Genomic DNA, 20112 nt, shown 5'->3' with positions numbered 1-20112 from the left:
TGTTTGTCCCTGGCTGTCCCGTGCCGCAGCCCGCCCTGCTGCTGCAGCTCTCCACAAGTGTTATTTTGAGCTCTGGGTGCGCAGTGGCCAAACGGGCTGCGGGTTTTATTTCCAGAAGTAGCAACAGATTTCTGCACATTGCACATTTGTGACATGTACAGAGAGCACTGATGGCCAGGGGGGGAACTGCCGAGCTGGCTTTTTACAGGGCACTTTCCAGGTGTATACTGTGCTTAAAGCACGCTGATTTGCAATTAGTTTTCCACTTAGATAGATATTTTTATTCATATTTCTGCATTGCACGATGAGAATATAACTACATGTGTGGCACACGATATTTTTTGTCAGAGATCCATTGATTTCCAAGGAGACATCAACTGAGCTAAAAGATCAGAGCACGCTCAGGTGGGATGACACGTTCTTAGGCTGATTTTTCTGGTAATTTTTGAAAGGCTCACAATGGAATTCCACACAACTTTTCGAGGCTTTGAGTTACTCTTCTTAGTTAAATCTAATGGTTAAAACTGAGCACTCTTCCTTTGATGCAGTAATAATTATAATTAGCAACAGTACTTTTCAAGTAGCCAAGTGCGAATTGGAAGGTCAGTACATTTGGAGCCAATACATGTTCTTTCGCTAGTGCATTGTATCTCTCTGGAATTCACTTCTGCAGAAGATTTAAACAAACAGCTTGGCTGGGATAGGAGGAAACCCGTGGCCCATCAGTCTGTGGCCATGTGCAGCCGCAGCTGCGTGGCTCCGCCAGCTCCGTGTAGGTGCTCAGCGCTTCCCTGTGAGGTGACAGGCAGCCATCACCAACAGACGTGCCATAAAACGTGAGCTGTCCCTGCGGGGCCACGCAGGGCTCCTCGCCAGGCTGTGCAGCGCAGCTGACCGTGTGCTGGCCGTGGGGCCCAGGGAAGCAAAGGCCGGGGAGCCCCTGTGCGGGGCCCAGCGCTGTGCTGGGGGCACTGCAGCTCCCAGGGAGCCCCTGTCCGTCGGTGGGCCCTCCCAGGTGCTGGCAGCCCACAAAGCCTTGTGCTGCCGAGGCGCAGGAACGTCTCCGAGCTGCCCGGCGCTTCCACAGGCTGTAACTTTTAAACTGTGTTGGATAAAAGCCGAGGGTGGGAAAAGCTCCAGCAAACCCCATGGACAACAGGCTTGTTCTTAGCTCCAGGAAATGGAACCACGTCTGATGGTTTCACTGCTCTGCACCACCAGCAGGGCAGCAAGAAGCCCCATGCAGCCCTGGCTGCCTCACTCACTGCCCCTTTGCAGATGTAGTGAAGGAATTGCTCGGCCTCGCTCCTCCCATCCTTGGGTCGGCCTGCAAGCTTTTTGTCTTGCCTGCAGCTGCGATGAGAGCTTTACTTGGTGCTGACTTTGGAGTTGAAGTGTCTGCAGCCTCCTGGCAGCCCCGCAGTGTGCTCAGCAGAAGCTGTTGGGTGTCTTGCAAGGGCCGGCAGCAGAGCACGAATGCTGTGCCCGCAGCCAGCAGCAGGTGGGAGCAGGGCAGATCTGTATGCAGAGCTATTGTGTGTGCAGTGTTTGCCATTAATGTAATTAACTCGAGGCTTCCTCTGGAGAGAAGTTCTGCAGAGTGCCTGTGCTGGAGCAGTGTGCCCTGGTGGGGCACCCGCAGTTCTTTGGGATGGGTCACAGGACACGCAGAGCTGGCTGGGTGCTCAGGAGATCTCCAACGTTTGTGTTGGGCTCTCCGCATGTCCTTTGTTTCCTCCTGGCTCCCTTCCTCTCTTTTTAAACGATACGGTACAACGCTGTGAATGACAAAATGATGTTCCATTCATTTTATCAGCGTTCTTACTGATAGGGCCAGAGAACAGGGCAGCTGTGTGGAAGGGCCTAAAGTTCCATTTCTCTGCGATGAACACAGACTGTAGGGAATGCACCCTTTTAAGTTCTTTTTCAGAGCTATAAAAAGAAAATGGAAATGTTTCCCTTTGGTATGTCTGCATCCTTTCCACTAAATGAGTGATTTCCTTTTTCTCTGTGCTGATGAGGAAGTTCTCTTCTGCAGGATCCTGCTTTGATGTCTCCAGAAAAGAAAAGTCGAATTAGCAAATCCACAGGAAAGCATTAGCATGGCATTGTTCGCCGTGTCTGCGAGGTGGGGATTAACCCTCTGACTTGATTCATGCCAGCTTCAAACAGACCCAGAGAATGGGAACGCAGCAGGCTTACCTCCGTGTCAGCTGCACCACCGGCGGGGTTTCCAGGCACCGCGCTGCCCGCTGTGACCGCAGCATTCCCATTGCTGCTGGTACCACGGTGCTGGCCCTGCTCCGTGCATGGAGCTCCCAGCCCGGGTGAGGACAGCACGGGAGGCCTCTGCCAGAGCTCTGCTTTTGTTTTCAACTCCCATTTGCACAGCAGAAGCCTTTACCTCGTCACCTCCGCTATAAGCAGTTCCCTTTGTGCCGTGTTCCCCCGCTGTTGCCGTGTCGGGGGCTGTGTTTGTGTAACCAACGATTTCTGTGCCTATTGCTGGTGTCAGAGCAGTGCAGTAACAGGCTGAACCAGGGGAGACTGCAGCGGGAGGAGAACCAAGAAAAAATGAACCCCGTTCCCAGGGCCCGTGTGATCAGTGCACACTGCGCAGCGCCTGGCAGCAGCGGGACCTTCACTGCGTGGGGATGGAGCAGTGTGCTGCCAGTGCTGTGTGTGGGGACGGAGCAGTGTGCTGCCAGTGCTGTGTGTGGGGATGGAGCAGTGTGCTGCCAGTGCTGTGTGTGGGGATGGAGCAGTGTGCTGCCAGTGCTGTGTGTGGGGACGGAGCAGTGTGCTGCCAGTGCTGTGTGTGGGGATGGAGCAGTGTGCTGCCAGTGCTGTGTGTGGGGATGGAGCAGTGTGCTGCCAGTGCTGTGTGTGGGGACGGAGCAGTGTGCTGCCAGTGCTGTGTGTGGGGATGGAGCAGTGTGCTGCCAGTGCTGTGTGTGGGGACGGAGCAGTGTGCTGCCAGTGCTGTGTGTGGGGATGGAGCAGTGTGCTCCTGGCACCTGAGGAGAGCAGAGCTTGGGGTGCATGCCAAGCCTGTGCCCTTCAGCAGCACAGTGCTGAGCTGCAGTCTCTAGGCTGCCAGCTGCAGGGCATGCTGCACTACTGAGTGCAGAGTGTGCAGGGTCAGCCCTCATTTCTGCACTCTGTGCTGCAATATTTAGAGCTTTGTTTCACCCCTCTCATGCATGAGATGTCAAAGAGATGCAGAGTCCCTTCCGGCAGAGCCCCAGAGCTGTAGTATGTGGGTGTTGTGGCTTTCAAGGTTTCTCTTCCATGTTTTCTGCTTCCCTGGGCAGGAACACTAGGGTGCTTGCAGCTCTCACACCGGCGTGCTCTGTGTTCCCGGCTGGGGCAGTGGAGAGCACACCGTGCTGCCAGGAGGGGTCGAGGTGCTGCACCGCACAGAGGGGAAATGGAAAATCTCAGCTCGGGGTGGCACAGCCTGGAGCTGAGTGTGGAGGTCACACCTGAATCACGCGGGGAATTCCCCGACACTCCCTTGCACAGCCGAGGAGCAGCCCTGGTTGGAGCATGTGCAGTGCTATCAAGTGCAGCAGCAGTGCGTCAGGGTGGGGTGATGGAAAGTGGGGAGAGCCTGAAACCGGCCTGAAACCAGCCTGACGGGAAGCCGCTCCCACTCGGGAGGTGTGCGGCTGCGAAGCACCGGTGATGCCTGCCTGCTGCACCAGGGGTTGCTGAGCTGCAGGAAGGCTGTGCCGGGAAACATTCCTCCCTAATAATGGAGATGTTCTCCTTCCTCCTGTTACGCAAACGCATCTGTGCGTGCTGTGCCTGCTCTCCTATGGACACTGGTGTGGTTTCGCAGCACCATAAGCCCTGTGTTGCTGGCCGCCCTGCGCTGCCTGTGGCCCAAATGCTGCCCGGTGGCGGTGTGAGTGGGGACAGCAGCTAAGGAGGCTGTGCCATGGACTGCTGCTGGGAGCTCGTGGCAGGAACTGCGTGTTGGTGTGGCCCAGTGGAGCGGTACTCCATTATGAATGCTGCAATTGAACCGTGCTCCCAATGAGAACATCAGGACAGCGGCACCACAGGGACACATCTGGGACCAGCGCTGGCTCCTCCCGCACATCCCACAGCACTCCTGGTGGGAGGCCTCAGTGCCACGTGGCTGGGACAAGTTTACTGTCCAGTTCCAGCGTTTTTCATCCACACCGTGCTAAAACTTTACATTAGATCCAGCTAAATCTGTTACCTTGTCTCTGATTTAATCCAACGTCAGCCACGAGGGCTGTGCTTTGTGGTGATGCTGAACGCAGTGCTCAGGCCGGGCTGCTGCAGTGCCTGCAGGAAACACCCGCGCCCCGCAGAGCGTTGTGCCTGCAGACAGCAGAGCACCACCAGCATCCCACAGCGCAGCTGCCAGCAGCGTGCTGAGCGGGCGCTTTTCCCAATTGCTGAGTGCTTCCACCATCCGAAACCAGAGAAGTTGACATCGTGTTCAGGGAGAGAGGAAGCAGAGGAGATCCATGGGTCAGATGTGTTTGGTGTTTCAACATCTGGCAAAGGTTTGCGGAGTGGAATCTGTTGCGGAACCATGCTGATGACTTCAAAAAGGTCTGCCCAAAATAGTAAAAACCGTGAATCACTCATGGAAGTCAGAAAGTGTTTTGTCATTCCATGCATTTAGGATAAGCCCTCAGCATCCTGTTTGCATGCCGGCTCTTGTCCCAAGGCTTTGGGCTGGGCTTTCCACCTGGGGCTCACCCCTGGCACAGGCGGCTTCAAACTCACCTCCAAGACATCTGAGCAAAGCAAAATGCAATTCCGATTCATCGCGTATGGATGGATGGATGTTGATTCACCTATGGGAAGGAGGAATGCCTGTATCTCCTTATTTGCATGACCCCCGCTCAGCACTGGGTTATAAAGAGCGAATTCAGTGCTGAGTCAGTGCCACATCCCTGCGGGTCTGAACTCCTCCATGGACGGGGGCTCCCCGCCCCTGGGCAGCTGTGCCAATGCATCGCCATTCTTTTGGAGAAGTAACCCAGGGCCAATGTGGGAGCAGCAGAATGGGAGCTCAGCTCTCTGCAGCCTCCTGCAGCCTGGCACCGCTCTGCAGCACCCAGCAGCCCTGAGGAAAAGGCTCCACCTCCTGTGCTGGTTTCTGACATTCTGTTACAGGTCCCCAGGAGCTCTCTGCTGGAGACAGGTGGAGCCCAGGCAGAGACAAGCAGGTCGGCTTTGTAGATGTCTTTGTAGCCCACTGACCTGGGCTGTGGCTGTGAATCCCACCTGAAATCCAGAAACTTCTCATTTCTTGGGTAAAAGCTCTTCTGTTACGAATGATCACCGCTGAGGGGAACCTCAGGCTGCCCTGCGTTCCCCATTCTCCGATGCCATTATTGTACCATACAAGTGCCAAAGAGCAACTATTAATTATTGCTTTAGGAGAGGCATTAGGGAATGTGATTCCTGTCTTGCCTTTCAGGCTGAGGAATAATTGCTCTACCCAATGTGCACTCCCCTGGGATTCTCCTGTGCGTTTCCATTAGCTGCAGCTGTAGGACAATCACCAGCTCCATGGGAGCTCCATTCCCCACCCGCTGTCACTGCAGGCACTCTGGCCTGGCCGTATGGGACCCAGAGGTCCCTCCTGTGGGACTGTGGTCATTTGTGCCATGGCAACATGAGCTCGTCCCACACAGCGCTGCGATGTGTCCTGCTGGGAAATTAATCAGAGGAAACGTGAAGGCAGTGACCTCAGCGTGCGACTCAGGATGAATCACAGCTACTGACAGAGGCGTCTCCATGCCACGTGAGTTTGGCAGAAGCGAGTCCCTGTGCTCAGGGAAATGCAGAGGGACAGCCAGTGTGGCACAGGGCTGATCTCAGAGGTCTTTTCCAACCTGAAGGATTCTGTGATTCCAGTTAAGGTTTACGAAAAGCACTTTTTGTCATCCCCATAAAGTGCCTCAGCTGCACAGCGCACAGCACCCTGACAAAGGCTGTGTGCTCACTGCCTTACGAGGAGTTCTGTTGCCATTCAAGGTGCCGTTTCACAAAGCTGATTTCCACACTGAAAAATGCAAATTTCATTTCTTGCGGAAGACAGCTAATGAATGCTCCTCAGCAGTTACCCTCATTAATAGCTCCATAATTCTCTAATGAATATTTATGAGTGGTTAGCTGGAAGCAAGGTGCCTTGGTGTGTACGGACAGATACTTTGTATAGATTGTGTTTGAAATTAAAATAATGGTAATTTTTTTGGTGAAGAGTGCAGTGAAACAGTGGAACAGAATGCAAATAGCCACAGGTGCAGCATTTCTTTTCATCGATGGCAGCTATGTGTTAATCAGAGGCTCTTGCCAGGAGAGGTGTGCTTGAGGTCTCTGGGTATCCCACATGCAGCCCACACAGCCCTGCAGCACGGTGTTCATAGGGCTGTATCCTCTGTGTGTCTGACTGTGGCAATCTCCTTATTAGTACTGCAGTCATATATCATAAGAGCTTTGATTCCCATCTGCTTCTCTTCGTATGTGCATAGACTGCAATGGTGGCTTCTGACCAATAGCAGGAAAAAAAAGCAAGGAAGCATCATGTCCTGCTTGTGCACTGACACACGTGGCAAGCTGCAGCAGAGCACAATGCACACATCCCCGTGTCCAGCAGCACTGCACCGCATCCCCTCTCTGTGCACAGCAGCAGCACAGTGCAGGAGCTGCTCGTCCCACTGCAGGTGTTGCCTGGCTGCTGTAGGGCTGCTCACGCTGCAAAGCTTCCTCGTAAATCAATAACTGCTTCACAGTCTGTTGTTAGAGAGGCAGCCATCATTCTTCGTATAACCAAACCTGTGAGGATAGCTCCAAAATGTGAAACACCAACAAAGAGAAGCCCACCCCGCCTCTCCTCCCCGTAGGACATACGTGCTGCCCAGGTGTTTGCAGAGATCAGAACTTTGTGCCACCCAAAGTCGAGATCCTGAGCCAGCGACAGGTGAGTGGGGTCTGGGCCAAAGGAAGAAGGCGTCACTGTGCAGGGCTGCATTCAGCCTCTGGATGGGCAGACTGAACTCCCAGCCTATGCAGTGGAAAGCTTCCCCCATCCACACTGAGTCAGGAAAAAGGAACAGCTATCACACTGCACTCCAGTTTTCTTGTTCCTTCTTATTTGAGTCTAAAGAAAGCAAATAGAGTGTTTGAGAAGAGAACCATCAAATACATGGAGTGCTGCTTGGTGAAAGGCAGCAAGGTAAGCGTGTCTGGGGAAGGCTTTAAGTTCTGTTTCTGGGTATTTCATAAAGTGGTATGAAAGCTTACTTGAGGCCCGTCGTGCCTTGCCGTGTGAGCCCGGAGGGTGGGAGGGAGCTGGGAGCAGGGGAGGGGGGAGCAAGCAGACAGCAGGTCCTGGGAGCCGATGGGGATGCCTGGGGGAGGACAGAGCCGTGCACAGCTGACACAAGGGGGTGTGGGGATGTGACACGGGGGGTACCTGGCACTGAGTGTGACATCATGTGGCACCTCTAGAGGGAGGCTGCAGATCATCTGCTACAGCACTTTGTCCAGAATGTTCTGGAACTGTCCGGGTATCAGAATACTTTATTTTTTACCCTTTGGGAATTGGCGATATAGCGCCTTGTAAGTGAAAAGCTACTGTCTGCAAACAAGCGCTGCACAGTGTGTAGTCATTGCCTGGTATCAGTCTCCATCATTGGATGTTCCCAATCAATACAAATTAAGTTTCCAAGAGGAGTTGATTAGCCAGAGTCCAGCAGTGCTTTCACTGCGTTTCGGATGGCGTTCGCTCTGGCACCACCCGTTCCCTGCGGTGCTTTTCGCACACAGGATGTGGTGGAGAGTTGTGGGGCTGCTGCTCTCCAGACGCAGACAGCACACAGTGTGGTTTGTTACCTCCTGTTCAGCTCCTGTGTAGTCAGCACTGCAGTCAGTAGCGCCATTTCTCCCTGAAATTATTTCCGCTGCAGGGGGCAGCTTTCCCTAAATTGTGCTTCTGAAATGGTATTTTGAAACGGAAGATTTAACATCAGTGCTTGAATTTGAGACTTCAGAGTATCAGGATGGCTCCTGAGCTGGTTTTTGAGCTCAGGCCCTGTGAAGCTGCTCAGTGCCCCAGCTTCTCACCTGACTCTGCATAAATCAAATGCCAAATTAATAACATTTCCCACAGCAAATTCCATTGTCTCTCTGCATTAACTCTTTCCTTGTACGTTGACGTCCAAAGCAGCTCACCATGCACCAGTGAAGAAAATACCGTCGACTCTTCAGGGCAGGAGCAGGCACAGAGCAGAAGCAGGCAGGCAAGGGGGCTGATCCATGGGCACCCTGCATGCCCTATATCTCAGCACAAGGAGAGGTATTTTCTTTCTTCTGAAGCATTTCAGAACGTACACGGGACTGCACTACAGGCTGACCTGTAGATCTGCAGCACAGCCCCAGTGGAGGGGAGCCCACCAACCAGCCGTCATGGGAGGACATGCCAGGGCTCACCCAGTCCTTCGCACCCTGAAATCCTCTGGCACTGGAGACCCACACCCAGGGGAGGCTGTGCAGTGGCGGTGGCTCTCACTGGGAAATATTTCCTCCTGGTGGCAAGAAGCAACTTTTGCTGGTGCCGTCTGTACCCGCTGCCATGTGCCCTCTCTGTGTGGCTCCTGCTGTCGGGACTCAAGAAGAGGAATTCATTTGTGGCTTGGCTAATGTGCAGAGCACACTCTGACTGGCTCTGCTCAATGCTGTGCTGCTGAGCTAACACTGCAAGAGGAACTTGATCCCTAGAATATTAGCAAGGTTATTAAAGTCAGCAATGCAATGGGAAAATAGGGATTGCATTTTATGTGGACTGAGCTCACCTCAGCATTTTAGAAAAAGGTAAGGAATGGCATCTGCAGTTGCATTAGTTAAAATGATAATAACAACTCTGCCTCTTCCTGCTTTGGGTCAGTAGCTGCCCACTGAGCCTGAGCTGGGGATCTCTCCCCTGAGGGATGAGTGGTACACTCTGTGATAAAGTCCCTGTAAAAGTGAGTTCATAATGGCCTGCAGCACTTGGCAGACAGCTGCATTGCATCTGCAGCTCAGCAGCTCTGGGCTGTGCAGGTGTCCCCTGCAGCCACTGCAGCACGGAGGTGACCCACGCCAGCATGCAGCCGTTCTGCTGCCAAGTGGTCTTTGTCTGTCTGCTGGGTGTGCTTATTCCAGGGGACGGCTTCCTGTGCTGTGCAGACAGGAGGATTTCCTTGTGGAAATGTCAGCATAATAAACAGCTGCATAATATTTATGGTAGCTTTGTTGAGCCTTAACTCTTGTATGGCCTTTTTGACTTCTGATGGCTCAGTCAGGAGCTGATGCAGTGTCAGTGCCGGGCTGCAGATGCTGCAGTGCTGAGGTGCCCCTGGCTGCACAGCTTCTGGCTGTGAAGTATCCCTTGCTGCTCAGCCCTTGGCTGCAGATCACAGAATCACAGAATTGTAGGGGCTGGAAGGGACCTCCAGAGATCATTGAGTCCAACTCCCCTGCAAAGCAGGCCCCAAACTGGGCCCTTAAACTAGGATGCCCAGTTGTGCCATGGCCCAGGTATGGTGTTTCAGTGCAGACTTTTCCCTTCCAGGTGAGGCACTGCTGTGCTGAGGGCTGGGGCAGCTGTATGCCAGTGCGAGGAGGAGAAGGAGGAGGAGAGAAAGAGGAGAAGGAGGAGGAGAGAAAGAGGAACCTCCGTGACACAGATAAGCCCCAACGTCCCTGCCCAGCCCATGTGCCCTTCCCTGCTCCCACACCCCCTTGCCCAAGGCCAGGGCCAGTTTCATTCCATCCCAGTGGTGCTGCAGGATCCCATCACAGCCCTTGCCTACCGCAGCTGTGCCTGACCCAACGCAGCAATGCCCGTGTCGCAGGAGGCTGCTGCCAGGCACTGCCAGCAGCCACACCACCCAGGCACAGCAGGCAGTGCCCTGCCAAACCGTGGCCTTGCAGCCCCTGCCCTGTCCTCCATCAGCACAGCTCAGTGTGCCCAGGCTGGCTGTGCTGCTACCGTGATTGCTGCAATGGGCATCGAGGCGGGTGGGCTGCACTGTGGACAGTGGGCGCTGGCTTTGCAATGCTGGACATTTGCCTGGTGAACCCACCTGCTCTAATTCTCTACACCTACTTCATGTTTCTGTAGTTTCCGTAGCTTTTTTTTTTTTTTTTTTCACTGAAAGACTGAATTTATCTAAATATGTTTTTTGAGCCCCAGCAATGCATTTGCCATGGTTCATAGTATCACTGCTCAGTGTCAGTTCCTCTTCAGTACAAAGGAATCCCTCTGCATACCTTTTCTGTGTTGGCTTTCCCCGCTCTGCAGAACTAAAGCCCTTGGAGAATGTCAGAGAACGGCCTTGCTGCGTTGGAGACTGGCACAGCACGAGGCTCTGCACACGGAGGCCAGGTGGGCGATGTGGCTCCTGGGTGCAGGGAGGAAGCAGTAACCGATCTGCAAAGCTGCGTCCTGGGCATCGTGCCGCCTCACAGCATGACACGGCGATGCATGGCCACCAACATCCGCTGGGGTGGGGGAGCACAGCTCCAGAGCTCCTCGTCCTCATCTCCTTCAAGTCTCAGACAGTGTTGCAGTGCGTGGATTCATTGACAGAACTGAGCCTTCTAACCAGACCCTGCCTGTTCCGTTCTGTTAATGGCCCTGGGACGTGAGCAGGGCAGGGGCTGAGTGTTCAGGAGCCCTGCTGTGAGGCTGTGTGTGCTGCCTACCATGAAGCTGCGCTGAGCAGTGCCAGGAGCACAGGAAACAGGCAGCTGTCGCCTGCCCAGCACGTACAGCACTGCCATCCCTATGAGAGGTCAGGGTGCTGCACACCCCTCAGCTCCCCAGCACTTGCTGCTGCACTGCTCGCTGCACTGCAATAAATGCTTACTGCAGCAGTGCTAGGGCTGAAGTGCTGCTGTCTGTGCATCTTTCCTGCTAAAGAACAGATCCGGATGTGCTGACAAACTGGAAGGCCCTGGATGGGAGGAATCTGGCCTGTTTCCCAGCGAGCGGCTGAGTGCCCCCGTGCAGCTCCTGGGAGCAAACAGCCCGCTCACATCGCAGCTCACAGACGCCAGGTGTCAGCTCCCCTTACCGACAGCAACCATCACCGGATAAAAGATATCCGGCATTTCAGGGGTGCCTTCCTGAAGCGCGGGCTGGTGCTACCAGCACCTAACTCCAGCTCTCCCTGTGGCAAACTGCAGCTGCCTGAGGGCGAGGGCCCTCGCAGGGCAGCTCTCATGAGGACTTGGGGGTGCTTCGGAGAAAAAATCAGCAAACGGCTGTGTGTAAATAAGGGCTCTTTTCTCCTGCTGGATTCTGTGAAGAGAATCAGGGAATGACACCAGGCTGCTGGCTGTGTTTTCAAAGTGGTGCAAGGAGCCCTGCTTCGCTACATTTTCTTTTAGTATTTCTTTTTAAGAGATCAGAAATCATGTAGGTGTGATGAAGGACGGAGAATGGTTGGTAGAGGATTTCATCACTGGTGGGAAGATCTGCAGAGGAGGAAGTCACTTCTCTGAACTCCCTGCAGCATTTGTCCTGCACGGCCAGCCCTTGGGACGAAAGCCCACGCCAGAATGTGCTGCCTCTGCGTTTTGGCACTGTAGGATGCTCGATATATAAGCTGTGACTGTCGTGAAATGCATTCCCACCTTTTTCAGTCCCAGCAGCCCCACCGCAGCCATGAGCTGGGCCCACTGACCGGCGCTGGTGCTGCGGGAGCTGCCAACAGCAGACACCTCCAGGATGAGCTCGGCAAGTCGCAGGGATGTGGGCAGCCCCAGCCCCAGGTCAGATGAGGCCACCAGGCCAGCTGCCCGCAGCCTCAGCCTCTCCTCACCCAGTGACCCCCAGATCCCACACTGTGTTGTTCCTTTTGGGCCCAAACTTCTTGCTGCTTGTGTGCACATGGGTGAATCACAGCCAGGCAAACAAAGCCTGAGTCAATTTTGCTGCAACCTGGTGCACTGATGTGCTAATCATTGACCATTATAAATCCTTTTTTATGAGATTCCAAGCCATAACATTTCCTGCTCTAAAAACACACTAGGAAGGTGAGGAGCTCAAATGTAAGCGATCTTGTTTAATCTAGATTTCATGCTGCTAATTTCCAAGAAAACTACTTGCTGTGGATGTTAAACCATTAAGTTGCAGCTGCAGAATGAGAGCAGAAGAGAGCACTGAGAACCAGGTAACCCCAGTCCAGGGCAGCAACAGGAATTTAGTGGAGCTTTTTCAAAATAAGCTGAAATTTTTTGTTCCTGGGCATTAAACACGATCAAGATCTGAGCTGCAGCTGCTGTTCTGCAGCTGGTAATTGGGGTGGATTCCGAGGAAAAGCACCAGTTAAAAACTCACGGCATTTTAGGTGTGTTTGTGCTCTGGAATTATAACTCAGCATCGTTCCAAGTCAGCGATGGGACCAGCACACACACATCACGAGCAGCACACACAACAGAAGCAGCACACACACACACACCCCACGAGCAGCACACACACACACACACACACACCAGGAGCTGCGCCCATCACTCCGCAGCACGCGGCAGCGCGCGGGCAGCAGCGGAGCTCCGCACGCCGCCCCGCTCTCGGGCGCCCCCTGCTGGCTATCAGGAGCCTCGCGCCGCGCAACGCCCTCTGCCGGCGGAGCCGCGCCGTGTGGCGGAGGTGAGCGATTGCTCCGCAGAGCCGCGGGCGCGCGGTGCGTGTCTCAGCGCTGCTGAGGTGCGGCGGCTCGCGCACCTGTTGGCTCCAAGAAGCTCTGGCCGGCGGTCTGGCGGCTACCGACCTGTGGCTCTCTAGAGGAATTGGGACTGAGCTTCGGTGAGAAAACTGCCAGAAAGACGAACTTAAACGGAGGTGATGCGCGTTTTTACAAAGCGATCGTCCCTCCCTGTGGCAGCGCTCACGTGCAAACGTCTGCGTTGCATGGAAGAATCGCGCGGGGACTCCCGGGAGGAGCAGCTCGGTGGCACAAAGCACTGCGGCGATGCACTGCGCTGGGTGAGAGCAAACACGGCTCACTGTGCTGCGTTTTAATGACCCAGGACAAATACTGAAGATCTTTGAAAAGCGCAGAACGATGTGTACACAAAGGAAAGACGTGCTGTTTGGACAGGCACTCCCTGACCTTTGCAGGCACTGCCAGGCCAGCTGGGCTCCCACAGCCACCGGGCCATGCGGGGTGCTGGGCCTGCAGCCAGGGCTGGGGATGCTGGCAAATTTGCCCCGTTATACACAGGTTGTAATTGCTGAGCTGAGTGGTGTGTAATTGCAGAGTGGTGGCGAAATTCAGCCCGGAAGTGCAGGGTTTCATTGGGCCTGCAGTGCGTGACCAGGTGGGCAGTCTCAGAAGTGCGTGTGCCGGCTGGGATGGCAGCGTGGCTTCAGCATGACATCGCTGAGAGCTGAAGGAACACTGCTGAGAGTACAAAGAGAGTTTGCAAAGTGAGGAAATGGCTGATAGAATGGAGCACGATGCTATAAAGCAAGACAAAACGTTTTATTTCTGGAGTTTGAATGTCAATGTACGTACTCAGAAGGAGGTGAGATCAAGCTGCTGTGACGCAAGGAAAATGAGGAAAAATTCACTTTCTTTTCTTTTGCTCTGTGTGTTTACAGAGCTCACAAAAAACACTGCACCATCCTCAGTAGCCCAGACGTTTACCCGGACTGCTGCTGCCTCTTTAAGAGGAAGAATGAGCACAGCTTTAAATGATACTCTGCATTTCAGGATGGGGCCTGCGCTTTGCCCATCCCCACTGCAGCGCATGCAGGCTCCTGCAGGTTTGGGAACTGCGCGTGTTCGGTTCATTGCTGTCGCAGTGTTGCAATACCTGACGCCCTTCAGAAAGCAAAGCTCCCAGCCTTTGCTGCCTGTTTGGATACCTCCATCTCCAGCTGCTGGTGATGTGTTTCCTGTGGGCTGCTCAGACACCAGCTGCCTCTCGGTGTGAGGAGCTCTGTGCAGCTGGTGTGTGCCGCCAGACGCAGTGAGCCGATGTGATGCTGGGGCACAGCAGCAGAACACTGCTTTCCTCCCCTGCAGTCAGCTCGAGAATGCTGAGGGCAGCAAATGTCCTTCTGCCTAAATACCCAGGAGCTGTTTTCAGTGAGGGGCAGAAGGTGGAGCTTTGGGCTCTGGCAGCATCCCAAGTGGTACCAGCTGCTCTGCCAGCACTTCCCCCAGCACAGGGTGGCCCTGCAGAAGTGGCAGCACTCCATGTTGTGGAGGAAAGGTTGGCCTGAGGAGATCCATCGGCAGCAATAGCACGTTCATCGCTCAGCAGGTTTTAATAACTGTAATCACTATTGGCACGTCGTGCTGAAGACTAATGAAGTCTCCATACACACAGGGCATGAAGTGCTCCAGACCCAAGCACCGTGTGGGGATGCAGGGGCTGCCGACCTCTGCTCTGCTCCCACTGCTTTCCCCAAAGCACGGAGTGGCAGTGAGCAGCGTCAGTAAAAGGCCGACACGGGAAGCGGTGGCTGCAGCTCTGCCTGCTGCTCAGTGCGTTTGCCGTGCAAAACTCCACCGAAGCTTCTGGAGGCTGCATGCAGTCCAGAGCAGTTTCTGGAACCAGAGGCAAAGCCGTATTTCGTGCCGCCTTGTCTTCAGCCACCAGTATTTGCTCAGCTCTGTGAAGCAGGCGCAGCAGCACACCTCTCAGGGGACTTCCTTGTTTTCCTCTCCATGCGTGAGTCTGGCCGCCTCAGGGCAGCACAGAGAATTAAAAATGGGCTTCTGCAGGAGGATGGGAGGCTGGGAGCCTGCTAATTATAGCTCTGTCCAGAAACCCACCTGCAGCCTAAAGGCAGATCACGCTGTGTGCCTCAGGACAGGCACCTCGTGCTGTACAGCCCCTGCTCCGCTCACACACCACAGCTCGGGTTCCGATAGCTGTCCTCTTTGGGGAAACAGAAATGTACTTCAGAACTTTGACAGCAGAGCAGTGAGCTTTAAATCCATGGCTGCTTGTGCTGCTGGGATTGCTGCTGGGAAGGAGGTTCACCCACTGCACGAGTCCATTCCTCCACCTGAATGGCACAGCAGTCCTTTTCTGCTCACTGCGATTTTAAAAGCATAGATGTGACACACGGAACTGCAGAGTGTTGATGAAATCCCGTGTCAGATGGAAACGAGAAACGTAGCCACATGCTTACATATGATTCTGTGTTATGAGGCTGGGACTCTGGCAGGATGTGTTCAGCTCTGATGACAGCTTTGTCTGCTCAGGGACTCCCGCTGAGTTCTCAGGAGCTCTGCAGCCCCGTGTGCAGCACTGCTGTGCCCAGCTGCCATCCTGCATGAGCATTTTTTTCCAGATTTAACTCTTCTTTGTTGTGTGTAAACTAAAGTCCATTTCCACCCTCTCCAGTGGCCCTGCAGCTGGCAGCGTTACATCAGACACCTCCAGAACATCTTCTTTGGAAGCTGGTGTTAAGTGATGTTGGAAGCATCTCCTCTGCAGGAGCAGCATTTTCATCCTTCGCTGTGCAGCACGTTGTGAGTCTTTGTGAGCCCATGCAGGCACAGGTGAATGGGATCCCAGTTATACCACAAATAATGCAAAAGTTGTAAATGGTCCATGATATGAGCGTGCTGCACCACGCTGCTCAGGAAGGTCTGCCAGGAAGATTTGCTTAAGCAGAGCTGTAATTTGTTGAAATAACACTGCCCATCAGAGACCAATATAGCAGGTTAACTGTAGCAGGAAGACTGGGATTCTGGCTGGCTGTGGAGCACGAACAGCCTGCCCACAGGTGGAAGCAGCCAGCATGTTCCTCAGTGCTTCTGCCAAACTAAATGAGCAGCAGTGGTGAGAAACACGATCTCCTCGGGGGAGGAGGCAGGAGATGTGCTCCCGTTGCTCAGCAGATTTGAAAGAGCAGCAGAGATCAATGCTGGCTCGTCTGTCACAGTGTACATCATTGCTTTCCCATGTTTCAAGGGCCTGGAGCTTTTTTGAGAGCTCTGCATAGGATGAAAATTTTCCCCATAGAAACAACTCAACCTCACATAAAACTATCCAGCATTGTCACGTTGGGTTTGGGACTCACAGAACCTGAGTTCAAGCGTTTTGCCAACAACCCCCTCTGCAGTTTTAGGTTGCACACTTATGCTGTTACCTGTTGCTCACCTATGGAGGTGCAGAAGGTGTGCCTCCAGCAGCAGGGAGGGTTGCTGCATGCAGTGGCTGTGAGCTGGGGGGTCGGGATGCATTCACAGTGCACTTCTGTAGCACGGTGCCAAAGCCCAACATCTGCTTCCCAGTGATTTTTTCCATTCGCAATTGAGTTATTTCTCATCTGTGACTGCAGAACTCGGGTGTTTACCAGCACCACGTGCTCAAAAAGACATGGATCTACATTTTTCAGATTCTTTCTGTGAAATATGACCCTGTTTCCAGACAGGATGCAGTGTTGGCAGAAGTGCAGATTTCTCACATGAGGAACAGAGCGTGCAGGTTTCAGGGCTGCCGTGCCGCACTGTGGATCTGAAGCACCACACACCAAGAGAGCTTTGCATGCTGCTGGGGAACAGGAACCACAGAGCCCATGGATAACCTGATCCCGAGTCAGGTAATGCCTCCTGGGGCAACACTTCCACAGCTGTGATGAGATACATATACGGCTTCATATATATAGCAGTGTAAGGTTCCACTGTCATTTATTGGCAAGTGCAAATAAATCTGTTTCTTTGGCCACAGGAGCACACAGGGCAGCTGGAGAGGCTGTAAAATAACTCCTGTGCAGCCAGATCCCATGCAGTGAATTCTCACAGCCCACACAGAGCTGTTTCCCAGTGACTTCTGTGCAGCCACAGGCAGCCAACAAGTTGCTGCACACCGCTGCACACTGCTATACACTGCTGCACACTACAGCATGATGCTGCACACTGCTGCGTGCCTCTGCTACACTGCTAAACACCACTGCATGCTGCTGCACACTGCTTCCAAACCAGGAACCAGCTGTGGAGCTCACATCACTGCTGCAAAGCCATGCTGGGCCATGGGTGCAGGACTGAGCCCCACAGACTGCGTTTCACTGACTCACACGGTAACGTTTTTCTCTTTAACATTTCCAGTAACATTGCAACACATTTCACAGAATGCTATTTAAGGTCATGCCCTTGGCAGTTTGGTACTAAAACCTCACAACTGTAATTTTCCACTACTAAGAGCAAAGCGATTCGGGAAAGGCTGTGATGCAGGCAGGGAAGGGGTTGGGAGCACGCAGGTGCTTCCATGGGGGAAATGCCATTCCCAGCACACGGGAAGCACTCGGTGCCAGGCAGAACATGCTGGTACCTGAGCAGGGCACTGCCAGGGCACAGAGAAAACTGGGGAATGTTTCTATGTTGGGATGTAACTCTGAATGGAAAAGGTCTTCCAGAAGTTGGCTCCAGGCCCTCATCCTTCCTCAGGTGCCATAATAGAGTTTTACGAGGTTCCCAGGCAAAGCGCCAATAACGGAACGCCGGTTCCAGCAGAGCTGTTGGACCATTCCATTCCGCCCTGAGCCACAGCCCGGCTGCTGCAGAGGATCTGTTCCTGGAAGGCACTGTTGGCACACGCAGCACACGGCTCTGCTGGCCCTGCTGCTCTCACTGCAGCCCCCCATCGCAAACTGCTCTATCCACCGCGGGCTGTAACCTCTATCATCACATCAACCTGATTTTCTGCTAATAGGAAAATGAAATGTGTCTTTCTGGCTCCATTTTGCAAAAGACAAAGAACTAAGAGTGTGTGTGACGTGACAAAACCTCCATCTAACCTTCTCCTCAGGCATCATTAGTAACAAATGCATATTGGGTGGTTTCACAACGACCTTGAGAGCAAGTGACACATCTCATCTACCAGGGTGCAGTTCCCCAGGCTTTTTGGAAAAGGAAATCCTTATTTGTATGAACTTATTGGAGAAAAAAAAAAAAGCACTATTGTGTGCATGCAGAGTTTTTTCCAAAACACCCAACACAGAAATGCCCGCTGGTTTTGGTAGCTTACCTGCAAGCACTGTATTTACTGTGAGCAAATGAGGAAGGAATAAAATTCAACTTCGACCTCCTTTCAATTTGCAAGTTATGAAAAATGCTTCTAGAAGGGAGCTAATAAACGTGATGGATGTGCTCAGTGGTAATTGATCATTTATTTTGAAAAAATCCTGGCAAACATTTAATTCTGCTATTCATTAAAATGTTGCCCTTGTGAGACGTAATCCATAAAAATGATGTATCTCGTAACCATGATGTCAGTGAACTAAGACGGGGGGTGAAGGTAAATCAGGATTCCTAGGAGGAAAATTACAGATGCTTATTCCCTGCAGGGTTAATGCAGGTGGTCCGCATCCGTTCAGCCGCTGCGTGATGTATGACGAGGAGCTTCTCCCTGCTGTATGCTATTTTGAAAGGCTCCTGTGCCGAGGAAGGGTTCTGTGCTGGGAGGAGCAAAGCCCAGCTGGATGGGGGCGATTCCTGCAGGGCTGCCCAGCTCAGCCCGGTGGGATCCGAGTGCCCAAATCCCGAACCGCTCTGCAGATCCATGGGGTGAGAGGTGGCAGTGTGAGCAGGGGAACCGCAGGCACCATCGGCATCCTCAGGGCAAGGCCTGGCCACAGCACAGTGCTGTGAGGTGCACGGCTGCTGCCCGGGCTGCATGTGGCTCCCAGCCAGAGCTGCCCTGGGACTTCTGCTGTGGAAGCAGGAGCACTGTGAGCCTTCATAAATGGGGATCGGTGCAACTGAAGAGAAAGTCCAGGCTGTGCTCAGCCTCTCTCAGAGTGCAGAGCGTGCTCCCAGTAACGCCCATGGTGCCTGGTGAGCGCTGCAAGGGAAACGCTTTTGAGATCAATTTTTTTCCTTTGTTTTGTAATTGCTGTGCCTGAGGCATCTGGCAGCTCCCATGTGCAGTAATGGGAACCAGGGCAACAGGCAGAGCCAGAACCCAGCAGCGAACCATAGAGAGAGTGGATGGTGCAAAGCAGCTGGTCTGACAGCAGCTTTTATTCTCTTAGGAAATGCTGAGAGGTTTTCACTGATTTCACTGGTCGCTGCTTTTGGATTAAGAACAAACACAGTCTTTGGAACTGCCCTTACAGGGAACTATTTCTTCCCCAAACAGAATAAAGCAGTGAAATGTAGATGAACAGCACCATGGAGCCCCTGCCGTGCTGCAGTGTGGCACCTGAGCGGGCACCTGGGGTTGCTGCCAGTTACGTAAATGCAAATCCTCATTAAGCAGAGCAAGGGAGACATTTCCACCTTACTCTAATTAGTTTGAATGGCAAGGAAAAAAATAAAACCAATTAAGAACTAAGGGAACAGTTGCCCTATTTTTGAAGTTGGCGATCTGTTTCTGAGTAGATAAACAATAAAAGCAGAGAGTTTATCCTCAGTAGGGAACTTCAGCGCTTACAGGAGAGACAGAGTTCAGTATTTTAGACAAAAAGCAGCAAAGTCCTGCTTTAAAGTTTGGTTTATAGGACATGACAAAAACTTGAGCCCAGGTGTAACTAAAGACCAGCCCCTGTCCGAACTGCAGCTGGCTGCCCAGCACCTGCCTTGGTCACACGAAGCCCCCAGTGCCCCTCGGGGCCCCCAGCCCTCTCACAGCTGCCCACCATCAGCATAACGGGGCACTCGGGGGCAGCAGCCATAAAGCCAGGCGCAGGCAGGCTGCCCTCAGGGCTGTGGGAGGATACTGCTCTTAGCGGAGGTGTGCTTCCAGGTGAGTTTGCCTCTTCTATTTCAAGTACAGCTTGTGAAGAAAGCAGTGGTGACTGAAGTGCTTCCTCCAGTGAGGGAGGTTTGAGGCCGCCCTGTGGGAGCTGTGCTGCAGCCTCCAGCGCTGCTGTTCCGCTTCTCTGTGTCCCTGTGCGGCACCGAGCGCCCCGCTGGCTGCCTGTTGGTGCTGCGCACAGCGGCTGCCCTTGCAGCTTGGCCCGTCCTCTGCCGCGCGGGGTGGGTCGCAGTGCCTCCTGTTCGCCGTGTGGCCGCAGTTCGGGCCCCGCCGCCCCGCGGAACTCGAGATCGCAGGCGGGCCGCGGGGTTCGGGCCGAGCGCGGGCGCTTTGCGTCGCCTTTGCGCT

General features: G+C 53.6%; 1 protein-coding gene across 6 annotated transcripts in view; it reads left to right on the top strand.

The window, feature by feature from the left end:
• Window positions 1-20112, top strand: part of PWWP2B (PWWP domain containing 2B) — a 125327-nt gene that overhangs the window by 24570 nt on the left and 80645 nt on the right. Inside the window, exons 3-5 of one of the 6 annotated variants that reach the window (XR_008205070.1) lie at window positions 9608-10544; window positions 15406-16609; window positions 16738-18197. The exons of 1 other annotated variant lie outside the window; for it this stretch is intronic. The gene's annotated coding sequence lies outside the window, so the exon portion shown is untranslated. Of the gene's footprint in view, window positions 1-5163; window positions 7334-9607; window positions 12472-15405; window positions 18199-20112 lie in introns of those variants that run through there. 4 more of the 6 variants (XR_008205071.1, XR_008205069.1, XM_052677053.1 and 1 more) reach the window with 4 other exon arrangements.

The sequence above is a fragment of the Tympanuchus pallidicinctus genome, unplaced genomic scaffold (assembly GCF_026119805.1).
Source record: "Tympanuchus pallidicinctus isolate F22 unplaced genomic scaffold, pur_lepc_1.0 scaffold16, whole genome shotgun sequence".
Lineage (NCBI taxonomy): Eukaryota > Metazoa > Chordata > Aves > Galliformes > Phasianidae > Tympanuchus > Tympanuchus pallidicinctus.
Note: the sequence above shows the minus strand (reverse complement) of the source record. Positions and strands in the feature narration are given on the sequence as shown.